Source organism: Panulirus ornatus, chromosome 4 (assembly GCF_036320965.1).
Source record: "Panulirus ornatus isolate Po-2019 chromosome 4, ASM3632096v1, whole genome shotgun sequence".
Taxonomy (NCBI): Eukaryota; Metazoa; Arthropoda; class Malacostraca; order Decapoda; family Palinuridae; genus Panulirus; species Panulirus ornatus.
In genome coordinates this window covers 80,504,012-80,524,011 of record NC_092227.1, presented here as the reverse complement: position 1 = coordinate 80,524,011, position 20,000 = coordinate 80,504,012, and the positions used below count along the sequence as shown (strand labels likewise).

The 20,000-nt window shown below is 41.6% G+C and overlaps 1 long non-coding RNA gene across 1 annotated transcript in view; it reads right to left on the bottom strand.

The window, feature by feature from the left end:
* Window positions 1-16,760, bottom strand: part of LOC139764586 (uncharacterized) — a 37,006-nt gene extending 20,246 nt beyond the window's left edge. The window contains exon 1 of the long non-coding RNA XR_011716412.1: window positions 16,548-16,760. This is a non-coding gene — a long non-coding RNA (uncharacterized lncRNA). The remainder of the gene's footprint in view (window positions 1-16,547) is intronic.
* Between the last annotated feature and the right edge of the window lie 3,240 nt (window positions 16,761-20,000).

Here is a 20,000-nt window from a genome sequence, read left to right as displayed (position 1 = left end):
AACACAAAAATTTCGGTTCTTTTCTCTTTTTGTTTTTTTTTAGGTCCTGAGAGCGAGCGAAGTGCCATCAGCCACAGCAGAGGTGATGCACCGAGTTATAATGGCGCACACCAGACCAGAGGTATAATGCCGCACACCACAGACCAGAGTTATAATGCCGCACACACACCACACCAGAGTTATAATGCCGCGCACACCACACCAGAGCTATAATGGCGCACACCGGAGTTATGAGGCCGCACACCAGGCCAAGCGTAGACCAGGCCGCCATCAGCGACGCGGGTTATGCGGTATTTTGGAAAATGGTGTCAAATTCGCCGGTGGATGGGGTGTGATAAACCAAAAAAATTGGCCACATCGTTTACTGTCAATAGTCAATATGTACACGTCGCAGCGTAACAGCCAATTTTCGTTCTTAATCATCCTTGGCCAGGGGTTGTGGAGGGAGGGAGGGAGCGAGCAAGGGAGGGAACAAGTCTAGGTAAGGAGAGGTGTGGGGACGAGTGTATTATCCCGCTTCGCCAACTGCAATACGACGCAGAGTTGAGCAAGCTGACCACCCTCCCTACCTACCTCCCTCCCCGTCTGCCATCTTGTCTCCCTCCCCTTCTCCACTGTAGTTCCCCACAGTGCAAGGAGGTGGTCCTCACCTTCGTCCAGTTGCTGGTATTTTCATCAAGTTCTCTTTCTTCCTTCGTAGGCTTACATCGAGTACTTTACAATTCTTCCTCGGGTATCGAAACCCGTTGTATTAAGACCCTTAAGCACGGTGGTGTGATTATCTAAGCACGACGGTACGACCCTTAAGCATTACGTACTCTCTAGCAGGAAGGTACGACCCTTGAGCGCCGCGGTACGACCCTTTGGTTATGTCCCTCTGGCCTTTGACCTGGCCATCTATCTATAGGCTAGCCCTTCGTATCCAAGGGCTGCCACAGCCTTCGTACGTACGTAAGATTTCGTCCCTTCGTGTTCACGAGCCATGCCCTTCGTGCTCAGGGGCTAGCTGGGCATACCGACCGACGGGGTCTTGCTTCCCTCTGTCGATTTTTCTCCTCCTCCTCCTCCTCCTCCTCCTGCGTCGTGCACGGAGCTCAGTGCGGCGAGCGAGATCGATACTTGATTCCGGTGCTTACGGAGCGCAAAATGTCATTTGCATGGCGGCCATCTTGTGCTCGACGATGTTGCTAATTTCGTAGTGGGTGAGGGAGGGAAGGAAGGAAGGAGGGAGGGAGGGAGAGGGTGCGTTGTGCTGTAGAGGCACCCAGCCAGCCAGCCAGCCCAGCCACCGCTGGGGCCACAACTCAACGTTCAAGGTGTGACAGCAATCATGGGTTACTGTATGCTCTCGTGGAATTCCAAATGATCTTCGGATATGAGCGTCAATTGTCTTCCGCCGTGTTTTAACGTTGAGATATAGGTTCATATATATCATAAAGGACTTCGCCAGCATGAGCTTACACCTCGAGTGAATAGTCACCTTTGACGAATGCGTATAATGGTCAGTTGACCGAGAGTACACAGACTCGCTGAGGAACTTCTCACTCCTTAAAAGAATCCACCATTTCCTTACCTCTGAAGGTAGCGCTTTCTCGAAACTTCACGAGCCCCATAAGATACTACGTTCGGGTGTCACAGATAACCGTTAATGGACACAATACAGTGCGGTTTCGTTAAGGGCATCATTGCTACAGAGGAATCCACGGTTTACCTGGTCTTGACCGGAGTACAGCTTCGAAGCTACAGGAACTTTATAAAAGGGATCCAGTGATTGTGTAATTATGTATGCATATGTACAATATCCGCGTATACACACATATGTGTATATATATATATATATATATATATATATATATATATATATATATATATATATATGTATATATATGTATGTATATATATATATATATATATATATATATATATATATATATATATATGTATATATATGTATGTATATATATGTATGTATATATATATGATATATATATATATATCATGTATATGTATTATGAATTATTGTTGCACAACCCCGTTACCCTCCTCTGGGACTTCCCGATAAGCCAGCTCTTGGTGCTTCCTTCAGCTGCGGTGACCAAACTCGAGAAACATACTCTAGGTTTGGTCCTTCGTAAGATGTGAAGGGCTTGCTGAATATTTGGTTATCCGCACACTTAAATGCCATTGTCCTAATGTGGGACTGTGGCGACGGGTTAGTGGAGGTGTGAACGCGAGAGTCCGATTCGCATTATATATATATATATATATATATATATATATATATACACCAGCAATCAGTTTCCTAATTGAGGATATTCATATGAAGGCCATTCTCAACGACACAGTGTGTAGCCGAGAATGGCAGAGAAGAGAGAGACTGAATTTTTGTGGTGGTGTTGGGATTTGATAGACTCTGTGAATAGTTTGCCTCTGAGAGGGAGGGTTATCTCCACGAGACATGAGTGCCACATGAGTATACAAAATACATGTTAGGTAGAATTATCTTGACTCCTACCGAAGTGCGATTTCAACTTCATAACTATCACGGACTAGTGCGATCAATATATATATATATATATATATATATATATATATATATATATATATATATATATATATATATATATATTTTTTTTTTTTTTTTTTTTTTTTTTTTTCATACATCTTCGCCATTTCACGCATTTGCGTGGTAGCGTTGAGAACAGAGGACTGAGCCTTAGATATAATATCTTCACTTGGCTCCGCTCTTTTTCCTTTTTTTTTTTTTTTTTTTTTGAAAATGAAAAAACGGGAGGGGAGGATTTTCAGCCCCCCCACTCCCTCCTGTTTTAGTCGCCGCCTACGACACGCAGGGAATACGTGGGAAGTATTCTTTCTCCCTTATCCCGAGGGATATATATATATATATATATATATATATATATATATATATATATATATATATATATATATATACACATATAAAAGCTTATGAGGGTCTGTTGCAAAGGGCTTCTGATACTCGAAGCTCTGTGACCAGACTTGTCATCCGATTTCGCCCGACGCTCAAAATTTTTATTTCTTATCGGAAACTCGTTTGCTGATCGATGATTATAGATAACTATGATCTTTCCATAGATTTTCGTATTGAATACCGAATTATCATGGAGTATTTTCACTTCTTGTGGACGATAGTACGTTCGTTTTGTACCCGCTTGAGCACGAAGGTACAGGCCTTTAAGTCGACGGTACGGCACTTAAACGCGACAGTATGGCTCTTGAGGATTGAAGATTTGGCCCTTGAGCACGACGCTACGACCCTTGAGCACGAAGGTTAAGGTACTTGAGGGAAAGAAGGTATACAATCCTTGGGTATAATTTGGGTATGATGGCTTAGCCTTTGACCTGACGGCTAAGGTTTAGGTCCAAGCTTACACAATCATACCCAAAGAACGTACTTTCGTGTCCAAGATTCGAATCTTCGTAGTTCAGATTTGGATCGGACTTGCGTGCTCAGTATTCATACCGACGTGTTCTAGGGGCCGTGCCGTCGTACTCAGTGTTCGTAAGCAATATCCTCATCAAGTTACGACACTCCTATATCATAACACCTCACTTATGATCTTAGAGCTTTATTATGGAAACGTAGATCTTGCTTGACGAATCACCTTAGCGTGTACAGTGAAAAAGTAGAGGGCACTTTTCTAAGTAGGGAAGTCCATGTTTCACTTCGGTACACCTTGTATTGGTTAAGGAAATGTACAAGGTTGAGTTCAAATTATATTTACGTGATATACGCTGTTGCTCTGAAAAGAAAGGATGGTTGATAGATATATAGATAAATAGATAGATAAGGGGATAGGTAGATACAGATTGAGAGATAAGTATAGATATTTCGATATACATACAGGTAGGTAGATACATACTGATACATGGATAGATATTTAGACATCGACAGGTGGATAGATAGACCGATATATGTACAGATAGATATAGTTTTAGATTTGGCTCTCTGTACTCTCCTAATCATTGTCTAACTTGGATAAAATGACCATCTGACATCGCCACTCTACGCAGTGTTCTTGAAAGTAAGGAGACATGTCAGTCCTTCCATGATAGCTACCAATTCCTTTAAACACTAGTTGGAAATATGATGGCTCAGGGCCTGGGTTGGATACCCTCATCAGTCATTAAGATCAAATACATTATATTACATTCATTCCCAAAAGGAAAATTTGGGGTTTCGTGTATCTACTATCATTCTGGGCAAATGTAAATGACATTATAATATGTTCAAATATCTTTATTTGAATATCTTTATTTTGGCTGTTTTCGCCATGTTCTATATTTATACTAACCATTATCATCAGTTATTGGTATGATTACGTGATTATCACTATCGTGTTACTACAGTTATTATTACTGTTTTCCTTAGTTATTTCACTGTTAGTATATGAAAAAAAAATCAATGTAATTTTCTAAGGTTATCATTATCATATTCTATCGTTATAATAATTGTTATTATTGGTAATAATGATATAGTCGACATAGTTATAGTAATCTAACACTGTTATTCACTGTCGAACACTCAAATTTATCATTGAAAATGATCTTGCGCCTTGCAGGGCCGATCAGAAAGATAGACGGATCATACATGTCCTTTCACAGTTAAGAATGAATGAATTATTTGCTCTATTCTCACAGTCCTTTGACAGAAAGAGACTTGCATACAAGAGAATATCACATCTAAAAAGATACGTTTGACGCTAACTCCAATCGTGAATTGGTAAATAAAAAGAGAGAGAGAGAGAGAGAGAGAGAGAGAGAGAGAGAGAGAGAGAGAGAGAGAGAATAATCCTGTCGGCGGCAGTACCCAGAGATGCCGCCTGAGTAAGGGCTTGGCAACGGCTGACGGAAGCCGTTCTCCGGAAATGCTTTGCCGACGCCTATCGAACTCGCGGACAACTACTGGAAACTGATCGCTGACGGTCTGATGATGACGAACAAAGGACAAGGACGACGACGAAGACGACGACTGTCGAGTCCTTTGCGTCATGAGCTGCCGTCTGAAGAAGTCGCTCAGCGAGTCGTGTAGATCGCGCCAGGTCGAGGCAGAGCGTCAACGCTGCTGCTTCTACAAGACAGAGAGACACAGAAAGACGTGATCCATGTACCACACGTCCTAGTGGGGCACTGGCATGGGGCTTGGAGCTCCCATGGCCACACGGAGGCTAAAAGACATACGGCCGTTAGTAACGTCTTTTATCTCCCGTGCGATCGAGGTAGCCAGACGCCTCTTCCAGAGAGCGACGCTTGCTAGTTCCCGACGGTGACGGATCCAAATGCCTACGTTACCTACAGTGGTCGGGACTTGCGTATGTCAAGGAAAGGAACTAGCGATAGACGTATCGCTTAATGAAGGACAAGCGAGTGTTTCATCCCCGTGTGTCGGAGTCTACCACGACCGCTTGTTTTTCTTGCCTTAGCGAGGTTGGCGTCACAAGACAGACGATTGAACCTTTCACATGAGATATTCCTCCCTCAGCTTCTCGTCTTCCTCCTCCTTCCTCATGTTCCGACTCTTGGAAAGTGATAGTAGAGGAGGAGAGGATATCCATAAATTATACCATAAATTTGTACCATTGCATATAAGACTGTTCGCCAGGGAGAAAATAAAATGCATTAAACTCTTAAAGATGAAAAGACATTGATTTTAGTTTACAAATCGCCTGGAGTATGACGGCGTTATATTCATGCCAGACGTAGATGAGGTTAATACATTTGCCAGGTGTAAAGCATGACTGGGCCCCGTCGACAGCTTTAAGCATCAGAAGAACGTACATAAAGTAACAAGAAATTGATATTGTAATGGAGCCAATATCTGTCCCAGTGTGTCTATTGTTACGGCATATTTCTGTTACCTCCCAGAGCACTTTGGAGACAAGAGCAGCCATCTTGTAGGTAGAAATTTTATTTTCTTTTTTTTTTAAATCTTGGAATGTATAGTTTTTGTTTACTTTCGTTGATAAAACATAATTCAACGTTCAGGAAAAATTGAATGTAAGCATTCTGTTGCTGTCCTACCTAACGAAGTATGCAGAATGAATCTCTCTCTTTTCGTACGTGCTCGCCATTTTCCGCGTGAGCGAGGTAGCGTCTCAAATAGATGACGACACAGCCTTAGAGGGGAAAATTCCTAACTAATTTCTGTGCGAGTCGTGGAGTTACCAGAGACCTTTCTAAATGGTTCCCGCAGCCCAAGTCTGCACTCCTTCCAGTAACAGGACAATGTAGGCTCCTTTGGATTGAGAGATTCTTTGGTGCAACTATACTCTCCCAGTGATACGACATTTCTAGATTTGACCTTTTCACTTGCGGTGTAAGTTCGTGCGGGAGGGGAAGGGGGGGGGGAAGAGTCCGGTAACACCTCGGCGATACATTTATAAGACCATACAGAGTTCTAACAGGGAAAGAGACTAAAAAAAAGAGGAGCAAATATAACAGATCTGCAAGTCGCCAAAAAAAAGGAGACATTTCAGTCTAATGAAAACGCTGGAAAATACTATACTTCTGTCGGGTCAAATATGGAGTGGCATGATAATGAGAAACTCTGTTACGAGAGTCGGAACGCTTATGAGGAAAACTTTCAACGTGTACATAAGAAGCAAAATTGGATACTCCTCTGTTGTGTGGTTACTGGCCAAACAAGATGAGGTGAAGTGCCTTGAGAACACGGGAGAGAGAGAGAGAGAGAGAGAGAGAGAGAGAGAGAGAGAGAGAGAGAGAGAGAGAGAGAGAGAGAGTCTTAATCAGTCTTGAAAGAACAAGGGGAAGGGCCATGATACACGAAGCATAGCAACACATAGAGGGAACGAAAGCCAACAAAAACACCCTGGAATCAAAACGTTACAGATAGGAAGACATACTGACAGCGATTCTTTGGACGTCTAGCGAGAAGATAGCGGCTCGAAACAGACGAAAACCCGATGAGAAAAAGAAATATGAATTGGCTATACAGTGCTCCACCCAGTGAATTACGGACTCCATCAGAGGGTAACACTTGAAGCCTTCACAAACGGAAAGATGAGATACTGGTAGGTGAGAGAGAGAGAGAGAGAGAGAGAGAGAGAGAGAGAGAGAGAGAGAGAGAGAGAGAGAGATGTGAGATTTAAATGTCTGGCCGAAGTAAATTTCAGCCAGGAGAGAGAGAAAAAAAAAATTGGCCTTATTTGCCACGGTGTTTATATGAGTAATAGCGCATTACACCTGCCACCTTAAACTGGTTCTTTCTGTGGCTGAAACGATAAGAGCAATTTAGTAATTGAGCTTATCTTCGATAATGTGACAACGATCCGGAAAAATATATACATATGTATACACGTGTGTGTGTGTGTGTATGACAGACTGGTTAAATGCGGATTTTCTCGATGGGAACATGGGGGGGGGGAGGGGTTAAGTATATAAACTAGGACTAGTGGGGGGCTCAGCGTGTGAGGTGGCAGATTTGACAAGGGTCGGGTTTGAATCAGCAAAAGTTTTGTTATGGGTTCGGGTTGGTAGGGGATTTGTGTGTGTGTGTGTGTGATATATGTCCATCGCAGAGGCACAAAATCAGTCCGTTATATATCAAAAATATTATTTTCAAGAACGTTCAGTGAATACATAACTTTATTCATAATATAATTGTAGGCAGAACACACACACGCGCGCATGAGGGTAGGTGTGCACGGGATAGACTTAATTGGAATTATGTGGTATACGGGGGTCGACATGCTGTCAATGGACTGAACAAAGGCATGTGATATATCTGAGGAAAACTACAGGCAGGTCTCTGGGGACTGGATGTGGATAGGAGTCGGTGGTTTCGGTGCATTACACTTGACAGCTGGAGAATGGATACGAGTGAATGAGGCTCATCGTCTTCTGTTTCTGACGCTACCTTGCTAACGTGGGAAACTGTGGACAAGTATGAAAGATAGTATGAAAGAATGAAAGCCATTGGGTAAACATTTTTACCAAATGGCGTCCTAGCTTCGTCTCTTCGATGAATATCAACTGACTTATATTTCTCTCTTGTGTCTCCCCTGATGATGTGATTATTGCACGAAAGTGCACTTGGGAACTTATCGTGTTTCATTTCCCCCGTGGACTCGTAGGAACATCTTGATCACGCGCAAAATTGTGATCCTATATATATATATATATATATATATATATATATATATATATATATATATATATGTATATATATATATATGTATGTTATACAAGGAAAAGATAAACAGGATTACAATATAATTTGAACTCGTAATCCTTCTTCATCTTTCACTCGTCCTGTTCCAGAATCGTCCACAACGCGCCATTCCCGAAATTAACGAGCACACACACCGAGGATAACGGCCAAGCATCGTTAATTCATAATCTCCGTCGACCAGGACCTGATCAACGTCGATTTCCCGCCATCCCTCACACCAATACGGTCTTGGAAGGCGGCTTCGCAGCACCACGACCTCCGACCCCCCCCGCACCAGACAGAACTCGGGCTAAATTACGCGGGGCGGGTCGGGTCGGCTGGAGGCTCGGCCGAACGCGCGGTGCGTCTTGTCAATATATCACGCCAATTTGATCGAGACTGTGGGAGGCAGGCAGCGTGTGTAATCCCGACACAAAGAGAAACTAAATGGCGCCTTGGTTGATCAAGGCCTGGTCGTAATTAGGATAATTATTATAATCACATAATTCAGGCAACAGCCGATGATTATCCTTATTAATTACCGCCCCGCAGGATATTGCAATAATTACTATTGCTATTACATGGTTGTCTTCTGTCATCACTTCTCATTATATCCGAATTAATGGTCCATTCCTCATGGAAATTTTCCCCAAAATGAGGCAATTAATGCAAGGATTTGTAATTTTTTCTACGCGCCAACGTGTAATTTCCAGATCATCGCCAATTCTTGTGCTTATAATGGCGCTATTAATGATATTTATTGAAATATTTATTTTTGTGCCGGGCAGCCGTGGCATGGCAGATGCGCCTTTTCGGCCTCGCAAGCCAAGCCGGGGTGGGGTGGGAGGGGCGAAACTGAATCTCATTGATATATCTTCGAGATCAAACGCTATATGGATGAAGGCTTTTTGCCTTTCATTACTTTCATTAAGACTTGAGCCGACAAAGGTCGGTTACTGATCTGCTAAAATATTGTGGGTCTTAATTATACGTACAGGCGTACGTACGTACGTACGTACATACAAACATGTATATATTTTTACGCGCACACTATATGTGTGTTACAGGAAGAGAGTTTTACACGTGTTGTCTATTAACCATATATATATATATATATGTATATATATATATATATATATATATATATATATATATATATATATATATATATAATGTGTGTGTGTAAACAGCAGAATATTTTCTGCGGTACACTGATTCTTAAAGACCAATGCTTTTGGAGTGCTGCTCTCACATCTGGGGTGGTTCTAGCTCTGCCTCCTTACTTGAGAGAGAGGAGTCGAAAGCGGTCCGATTTATCACCTCTCCCAGGCTTACTTCCAAACTTGACCCCCTTGCCGTACGGCGCAATGTTGGCTCACTTTCCCTCTTCCATAGGTATCATCTTGACTTTTGCTCCCGAGAGGTGGCGGCTTGTGTGCCCCCCACCACTAGCTAGGCCACGCAATACCGGGCAAGCTGCTGCGTCACATGGTTGTGGCCATCGGAAACTCAAAGGTGGGCAATTTTGATACCTGCTTCTTTCCCAACACGTCGAAGCCTTGGAACTTTCTACTGTCTCATGTCTTACCCAATAATCATGACCTGGCACGTTTCAAAAGACAGGCTTTTTTCACTTTCTCTAAATTCGTAAACGCTTTTTTCCTCTGTTATCTTCCGTTTCATAATTTTTTCTCTATTTCAGTTGAGGTCCGGCCTTGATGTGGACATTCTTCCGTGACTGGAAACCTCAACAAGATAAAAAAAGAAAAAGAAAATTAATAATCGCTAGCTTTCTCATGTTTATATATATATATATTCTAATTTTTCCCACCTCGCGTTTTGATTCATAACATAAACTGTGAAGTAAATGTCCTTCATTCAGTATTCATTTTCACTTTATTCTTGCCACGTCTCGTGTATTTCGTGAATAAAGTGAATATGAATGTAGGGCATGTGATTCACATTGTCAGATGAAGCAGACCATGCGGTGAGAGAAGATAAGAAAGCGAGTGTTAAATATGCATTGTCTTTTAACAGCATAGTAAAATATATATATATATATATATATATATATATATATATATTTTTTTTTTTTTCTTTTAAACTATTCGCCTATTTCCCGCGTTAGCGAGGTAGCGTTAAGAACAGAGGACTGGGCCTTTTTTGGAATATCCTCACCTGGCCCCCTCTGTTCCTTCTTTGGAAAATTAAGAAAAAAAAAAAAAGGGAGGATTTCCAGTCCCCCCGCTCCCTCCCCTTTTTGTCGCCTTCTACGACACTCAGGGAATACGTGGGAAGTATTCTTAATCCCCTATCCCCAGGGATATATATATACATATATATATATATATATATATATATATATATATATATATATATATATATATATATATATATAAATATATATATATGATAGTGGCACTGTAGAGTGGATAGAATAACAGAACAGCTTCACAAGCTATCGTAATTTTTCTTGAATATAATGAGTACAATAAGCAATTGCTTTGCCTTCAGAAGATGAGTCTAAACGAGCTCCAACGAAGGAAGTTACGATGATTGACAAATGACCGTAACGCATGATGGACAACATAAACCATTTCTGTGAACAAGGGACTCGAAATGATTCCGTTGATTACCAAGATATGGCCAGTGCATGAAAATATGAAATACTAGATAGGAAGAAATTCACACTCTAGCTATAACCATTTCTTATTGTATGGAATCTCTTTTTAAAGATCAACAACTGTTTATGGGTTAACAGTCGTCTCAGATCAGTGGACAGTCCCACCTCCATCTTCTTTGTACTCTACCTCGCACTTCATATTGTGGTATACTGCATTCTTCCGCGTGTCATTTTCTTTCTTCATTTTTCGTTATCTTTCTCGTATAACAACGTTTGGAGAGAGAGAGAGAGAGAGAGAGAGAGAGAGAGAGAGAGAGAGAGAGAATGGTGGTATTCTTATTGCTCAATACGGACCACAAGTCTGACTCTTTTTGATCAATTGGAAAAAATTGGAAAAAAGAAATATAATCGAACATATTTTTGAAGATTACATATATCTTATCAATGATGTGATTATATTATGAATGCTGTACTATTTAACCATATGGCAACGTGTGGCCGAAGATAGGTGTCAAATGAGGGGATTTCGATGAGAGAATTGGCTAATTGGGTCTTTACCCAAAAAAAAAGATCCATCATGCACGATTTTATCAAGGTTGATAACGTTATAATCTACGAGACCGTACGTAGTGATATCTCGTCGTAATGGCTCCAGAGTGTGTGTTTTTTTTCCTGTTATCCTAGATCGTGTGATGTTGCTGGTAAGGTAAGATATACAATTATACTTGTTTGATCTGATTTTATGACACTTCCACGGGACAGACTTATCGCACTCTCCTTTTTGGAGTACAAGAACCGCGAATCTCCCAGAAATATCTTTACGAAAACACAATTCTGGAAAGCACTGAAAAAAAAGGAAATATTTAGAATTATTTCATCAGCCAAGAGTTCCACATGGCCATCTCTGACGACGATGCTTGTGGCGTAACACCTTCATCAGACCCTAAAGGCTTCGTCGGCACGACGTCGAAAACCCGCTCACTGTCGCGTCCTCACACAGGACAAAAAGGGAGTCGAGAACGTCGAACTACATGCTTCGAACCACTACATGCTTCGAACTGCTATATGCTTCGAAAAGAAAGAGAGAGAGAGAGAGAGAGAGAGAGAGAGAGAGAGAGAGAGAGAGAGAGAGAGAGAGAGAGAGGCAGAAATCTAAGAAATCCTCTGATCTTTGCTGAAGACAGTTTCTGTTGTATCTCTTTCCAGGCATCATCATCATCCTGTAATTACTCGTTGAGATTCGTATCTATTTCGACTGATTGAGATTTCTCAGTCCTGGGAAGAAATAAGTCTTAGATAATACGTTCTTCATACAATTATTTTCATTTTTTACCAGGCGGAATCTTTTGCTCGTAAACGATTCGCCTTCATTAATGTTTATGGCGTCCATTTTCCCCGTGACATTTATAGAAATTTCGTCAAGATTACGTTCTCTCGTAATGTTCATGGATGACTTGGCTTTCTGGAGGGATTTGGTTGTACAGTGCAATCACCAGGTTTATATATATGGATGTGAAATGACAACTCCCTAAGCTTCGTCAAAGCGCGTGAAAAGCCATGTAGCCAAGAATAGGAGTTCGTCAGTTTCCAGCTTTTTTTTTTTTTCCAAAAGAAAAACCCCGAAGGATATGCTCATGATAAAGTAACAAAGGCTGAAGTTTTGTTTTCAGAATGATTTCAAGAGAAGTATGATTTTTTTTTCATCGGAATTGAAATATTTCAGAGAAATGCGCGTGTACTGACTTCGAAGCTCTGTATTTGCGAAGTCGAGTTAATCCCCTTCGGTGAAGAGTACTTCGATGGATGAAGGGATAGTGTTTTTATCAGTATATTATGACTGCTATGTGTCAGTGATGGTCTATGTTCATGGACTACAAACAGCAAGAGAAAGGCTTTAGTTATTTTTCTATAAATACAAACCTTCTGCTGGCTGCTCAAAGATGAACATACAATCACCAAGACACCACACACACACGTACGAGAAATTCCCGTACCTCAAAAAACAGGTTATTACAATTGTGTGTGATACGACACCTTTAAAGCCTTCATCTGTCGTACTCAATCCTACGTGAGCGAGTTTTTCTAAAGCCAGGCGTCCTTCCAATCAAGAAAGATCCTCTTTGAGTGTGGAACTCCCCTCATCTTATTGTACCAGTAGGAAATCACAAGGAAGATGATTAACACAGGCGACGGTCAGACGAACATACACCGTCACAGGAAAGACGTCACCGACCATACTTGAGGGAACAAGTACCATGAAATTTGCCTTCTGGCGAGTGCTCTGCGGTGCGGATGCTGCCGACAGCTATTTCAAGACATTTATCTCGTCGAACCGTGCGTCCCCTCTGGCACAACACGTCCTGCCCACTGTATCGTACATATACAGGGGATGTATATGTCGACACGGCCTCACTTGGCTGCATCCATGTCCAGCCAAAACTGTATCGGTATATATATATATATATATACAGGAGGCGCATGTCAACACGTCCACAAACAGCTGTTATTCCGTGTGGCGAAGGTAGAAGAAACGGCTTGTTGTGTCCTTATCCGGACTATTGTCTCTTCCTCTCGAATGCAACCGTGTCCAACAACATCTGTTATACCACGTATCTCCTTATCAAAACATGTATCCTTGTCCAGAAGGGTCGTCCCTCCCTCCCTCCAACAACCGCTCTTTAAGAAATGACATCATCGAGAGAGCAAATTACCACGTCACTCGAACGTGTTATTCTTTTATTTCCCTTTTTTTTATATATATATATATATATATAGACATCTTTTATTTCTTATTTTCGCTACCGGATAAGAGTTTGGAAGACGCCTAATGACACGCTATCATCCTGCAGTATCATCATTATCATCCTTTAAGCTACGGAGGATATCATTTGGCGTCGTAAAAATCTCGTGTTATCTTCATCTCGGCAGAGGGTGTACGCAACTCTGTCAGAGCTCCGCCGTTGGCGAACGAGACCAAAATACGTAGGATGAAATTCTGTGTACTTCTCTACACTTAGACGTGTGTATCGGTAGCTTTATGTGGGGGGGGGGGAGGAATTGTTTGTGCTGTGTGTGCTATGGGGATTGTAGTAGTTAGGGGACTATGGAACTACCGTATTTTCAACGTTTAACCGTGAAATACTCGAGAGTGGTGTCGTTCGGTAGATAAACCTCGTCACGGACCATCAAAGTCTCGCTATTTGTCCTTCCTGGCGGGCAATCCTGCTTGCGAACGAGGTGAAATTTAGTCATTCTCGTAGGGTCTTCTTCTTTGACGCGTACGTGGTGTCCGTTGTTCGTACGGCTCATGAAGGTGTATATACGATCTCTTCGTTTCGCTTAGATCTATCGAAGACACGGGGAGTGGCAGGGGGTCATCTTTGCCTATTGACCGAGTGTATTCTCGTAAGGATAAATCCATTACAACTCGTGCATATATATATATATATATATATATATATATATATATATGAAATGTGAAATCGCTCCTCGGTAGGAGTTCATACAATCTTATTTAACATGTAATTTTTCTATACAATTGGCTCGACATGTTTCGTGGAGACAGTTCACCTCACCAGGTACCAGTACTTAACAAAGTTATTTGAATCGCAATATCACACTGGAGTACCGCCATCTTGTGGTGTTGGGATGAATAACTTTAAGTAGTGGCGCCTGGTGAGGTGGATTGTCTCCACGAAACATGTACCACGTGTATAGAAAAATTACATGTTAAATGAAACCGTATGAATTACTGAAGTGCGATTTCACCTAAATAACTTTCATCTGACTAGTTATATATATATATATATATATATATATATATATATATATATATATATATATATATTGGAAAGGATCACAATTTTGCGCGTGGACCCATAGGAATTATATATATATATATATATATATATATATATATATATATATATATATATATATATGGGAGCGGGGGGGCTGGAAATCCTCCCCTCTCGTTTTTTTTTTAATTTTCCGAAAGAAGGAACAGAGAAGGGGGCCAGGTGAGGATATTCCCTCAAAGGCCCAGTCCTCTGTTCTTAACGCTACCTCGCTATCGCGGGAAATGGCGAATAGTATGAAAAAAAAAAAGAAAAAAAAAAAAAAAAAATATATATATATATATATATATATATATATATATATATATATATATATATATCTGTGTGTGTTTGTATTTACTGTATATATGTTGCCTGTAGCCTTTAGCAATGTATTATTGCAACCGCTCCTGCCTTCCAGTGGGATGACATATTCCACTGAAATGCATTACGTGGGACTGAGAAACTCGTATCACTCGGGTAAATAAAAAAAAAGGTAATGATAGAGAAAATGTAAAACAGTGCTAATCGCTTTAAAGAAAAATATAAAGTAGACGTAGTTTATATTTTTCAGTAGTTGATATAATAGGACTGATTACGTCACATCTATTAACCGTACGATGAGGGAACTAACGATAGAGTCGCTTCTATTAACGGAACCAACGATAGATCATTCCTGTACCTAAGATGAAGCGATCAAAAATAATCTATTTTACGGATTAAAGACTAGAGTTGTGAATAAGATAGAAATTCAGTACGAAAAAAAGAAAGAACATATTCAGTGATTATGAACAGTAGGAACAGTGAAACAAGAAGCAAGGAAGATATCAACATATCTCTTAAAACCCCTATACAGGAAGTAAGCCTCGTCTGTATCAATGAGATAACCATCATTACAGTTATATAAAGAGCTAAACTTTTTTTTCTAAATAATATTAGTGTCGTAACATGCATGATTTCCCATTTTTTTTTTACATCGTCCAGTTGATGACTACTATTCTCTTAAGAAGTGTTTCATGAAGTGGTAATCTGTCGATTATTATATACATTTATATAAAGTTGTCATTATGGGTTACTACTCTTCCTCTATCAGCATCTGGATTGAACTAGAAGTGCCCTGTGCTGTTTCAATGACACAACATTGTGTGATGCTTTTAACACACACACACACACGCGCGAGTATATATATATATATATATATATATATATATATATATATATATATATAGAGAGAGAGAGAGAGAGAGAGAGAGAGAGAGAGAGAGCAATTATCTAATATAGTTGCAGTAAAGCTATTCTACCCTACTCATTCCCACATGGTTGGACATATACTGTAGATATCTACCCTAGATATCTTCATTGACTGAATTCGATGGACATTAATAAAGGAAGCGCTCAGGTGTCTTCACTCATAAAGAAACGGTGAGGTACACATGCTTGCTTGTGTGAGTGTGTGTGTGTGGTTCGTGTTGTATATATATAACCCTTAGCACCTGGAGTGTCAAGTAGACCATTTGACATACGTCAAAGACTTGAGTATCACACGAGCATAAACCATGGATTTGCACCATGGACACGACCTCATGACTAGTCCTCTTATGTATATAAAAGCTACAATTTGACGTCATATGATACATTAAATACAGGTCTATATACACTCCATAGAATACAGGTTTATATACACTCCATAGAATACAGGTTTATATACACTCCATAGAATACAGGTTTATATACACTCCATAGAATACAGGTTTATATACACGCTGGGGTGTATAGCAGCTCTCTACTACCCCCTAACACACACTGACATGGGATACTAACACAGATCAAGAAGCGAGAAACAAGTTAGGATAAAAAGAATCGTAAGAAGACTTACCGGAGTTAAAAGGCTTCAGGATGATCAGCACGTACGGCTGGCTGAAGGCGACATCAGCAGGGTTTGTGGTCACGTGGTCGCAACGTTAGCGCGCGTATACACACACACACACCCACCCACCCAGGGGCACACACAAACACACACACACGCCGTCCTACCTGCTATAAAGTCAGTGGGGCGGCGAGAGGCCCCTTGTGATGCTGAGAGAGAGAGAGAGAGTCAGTCAGTCAGTCAGTCAGTCAGTCTGAGTCTGTCCGTCTGAGTCTGTCCGTCTGTGCGTCCCGTTGGGGTCTCCTAAGGAGGGGTGCGTAGTGTATGTGTGTGTGTGTGTGTAGTGTGTGTGTGTGTGCAGGTGTCTCGCTCTGGGTCACTACATATGGCCATCCTCTAGATCTAATTAGCCCAACAGTGGTCCATGACTTAGTGTCCGTAATAGGCAAGACCAATCTATAATCTCCTGTAATAAGCGTAATGCGTCCCGCAATCTTTGATATCGGGATATTGTAATTAAATACTATGTTTCGCAGATCCGCCGGCTGTTAAGGGAGTGAGTTATAGCCATCTTCCGTTGGTAGATTAGTGTACTTGTCTGTATATCTGATTCTACATCTATCTGTCTGTGGCGTACATGATACTATCTATCTACGAGTACTTTGTGTATATATATATATATATATATATATATATATATATATATATATATATATATATATATAATTGCTGGACTCCCGGCTGCTTGAAGTTACAGCGCGAGTGTAGAGACGCCTTGGGCAATGGACGAGAGAGAGAGAGAGAGAGAGAGAGAGAGAGAGAGAGAGAGAGAGAGAGAGAGAGAGAGAGAGTGTACGGTCTCGTCAAAGAACTTCACGCTTCCAAGGAGTTCATCCTGTCCCTGCCACTAAGCGTAGCGCACAGTTCTAGAACTGAAGGAACCTCTGGATTGGAGGAGGAGGAGTGGGGGGGAGGGTTAAGGGGCTAGTTTCTGGGGTGATATCCTTCCCCCCAGGACCCTATCTGTGAAAGGATTACCCCATATAATCTATAATATATATATATGCTCGTATACTCGTGTGTAGTCGCATGTGTCCCTGTTATATAGATCTTACCACTGCGCACCGAGTAGCCAAACCGACCAGGGTCAAATAACTCGACATCGTAGTCTTGATGGCAGTGAATTTCAGGTAAACCCAACACAGCTTAAACAGCCCTAACCTAGCGTTAAACCAACCTAGCCAAACATAGTGTAACCTTAACCCATATTAGCTTAACCTTAACCCTTATTAACCTATTTAACCTTAAATCATGTTAACCTAATTAACCCTAACATAATGAGTGATGAAAATCTTGAAACATGACTAATTGAAGATAGAAATCTGCCCTGCATAAAATAACGATGAAACTGTCAGTTGAAACGTAATTTCCAAATTTTGAGAAATAATGAATCATTATAGAGCAGATATTATATCGATCTTTTCTATCATTTTCTTTCTATATCTGTTATTCATACACTTAATGTAAGAATATTTGTAAAAATCATGAACCTAAAATATATTGTGAATCATATTTGCATATCCTGTTTAGAACTATCAGTATTACCGTTGTACTTCATATGAAGTCTGATCTCTCGATTGTGAATATAGAATGATAGCGTAGTATACGCGCCATGTGTAGCCTTCCTCTGTAGCGTAGAAAACCCCCTAGTGTAAGAAAGGACGACGTCTGTAGCGTAGTGGATGAACGCCGTCTGTAGCCTAGGAGACAGAACGCCGTTTGTAGCCTAGGAGACAGAACGCCGTCTGTAGCCTAGGAGACAGAACGCCGTCTGTAGCCTAGGAGACAGAACGCCGTCTGTAGCCTAGGAGACAGAACGCCGTCTGTAGCCTAGGAGACAGAACACCGTCTGTAGCCTAGGAGGACAGAACGCCGTCTGTAGCCTAGGAGACAGAACGCCGTCTGTAGCCTAGGAGACAGAACGCCGTCTGTAGCCTAGGAGACAGAACGCCGTCTGTAGCCTAGGAGACAGAACGCCGTCTGTAGCCTAGGGGACAGAACGCCGTCTGTAGCCTAGGGGACAGAACGCCGTCTGTAGCCTAGGGGACAGAACGCCGTCTGTAGCCTAGGAGACAGAACGGCCGTCTGTAGCCTAGGAGACAGAACGCCGTCTGTAGCCTAGAAGTAGAGATAATAGCCTACATTAAGGTCGCCCCTTTGTAGCCTCGTCTGCTGCGGACGCCCCCTGCACACTGCGGATGGAAGTGGACTGTAATGCCTGACCTTACGATTTACATGATGTCAGATGCCGTAGACTGGCGCATGGACGCTGGCTATCCAGCGATAGAGAACTGAACTTGATTTCCAGCGGGTTGCACAAACAAAGCTGAGAAGAGATTGTGGTAGGAATAACTAGGATATGTGGTCGAACTACTTGTCCTCCACATTTTGCTTCTGAAGCACGACGGTACGACCCTTGATCACGACGGTACGTACCTTGATCACGACGGGACGACCCTCGAGCACGACGGTACGACCCTCTGATCACGACGGTACGTCCCTTGATCACGACGGTACGACCCTCGACCACGACGGGACGACCCTCTGATCACGACGGTACGTACCTTGATCACGACGGTACGTACCTTGATCACAACGGTACGTACCTTGATCACGACGGTACGTACCTTGATCACGACGGTACGTCCCTTGATCACGACGGTACGTCCCTTGATCACGACGGTACGACCCTCGATCACGACGGTACGTCCCTTGATCACGACGGTACGACCCTCGACCACGACGGGACGACCCTTGAGCACGACTGTACGATTCCTTATGCTCGACCGTGTTACCCGCGAGTACGCTAAGGAATACAGAGATTCCAATAGCAACTGATCCCTGGGTCCTTTCGAGGCTTTTTATGATGGTAGATGATATCAGAAACTCGTAGATTAACGTGATAAATATCAGAGGCAAATGCAGATAATTCAAAAAAGAATAACATGCGAATTGCCAACATGACTAAGGAGGAGCAAATGATGTAAATCGTGGATTTGAAGCGATATATTAAGCACTTTTTTTTTTCTACGATTCTCTACAGTACAGCTCTCAACCGCTGATTGGCGAATCATTCCAAATGTTAACAATCCTGTTGAAGAAAAAGTACTTCGCCTCACTCGAGACAAAACATCTGCTCACGAATTTGTATCCATTATTACGAGTGAAATCACACGAATCACATTGACAGACCAAGGTTATCAAAGCAGTTGATGCTACGCTAAATAGATTCAAGTCGCTTAATCTGGCTCTAGTAGGATTTCTTTCTCAGCCCGGAAATCATTTTGGTAGTCGACACTAGTACTGTCTCCATTCTCTTACGTCTTCTTAGGTGACCAAAACTGAATACAATATTCAAGATGTGGACGAACCAATAAACTGTAGAGAATAAGATTGATTTCC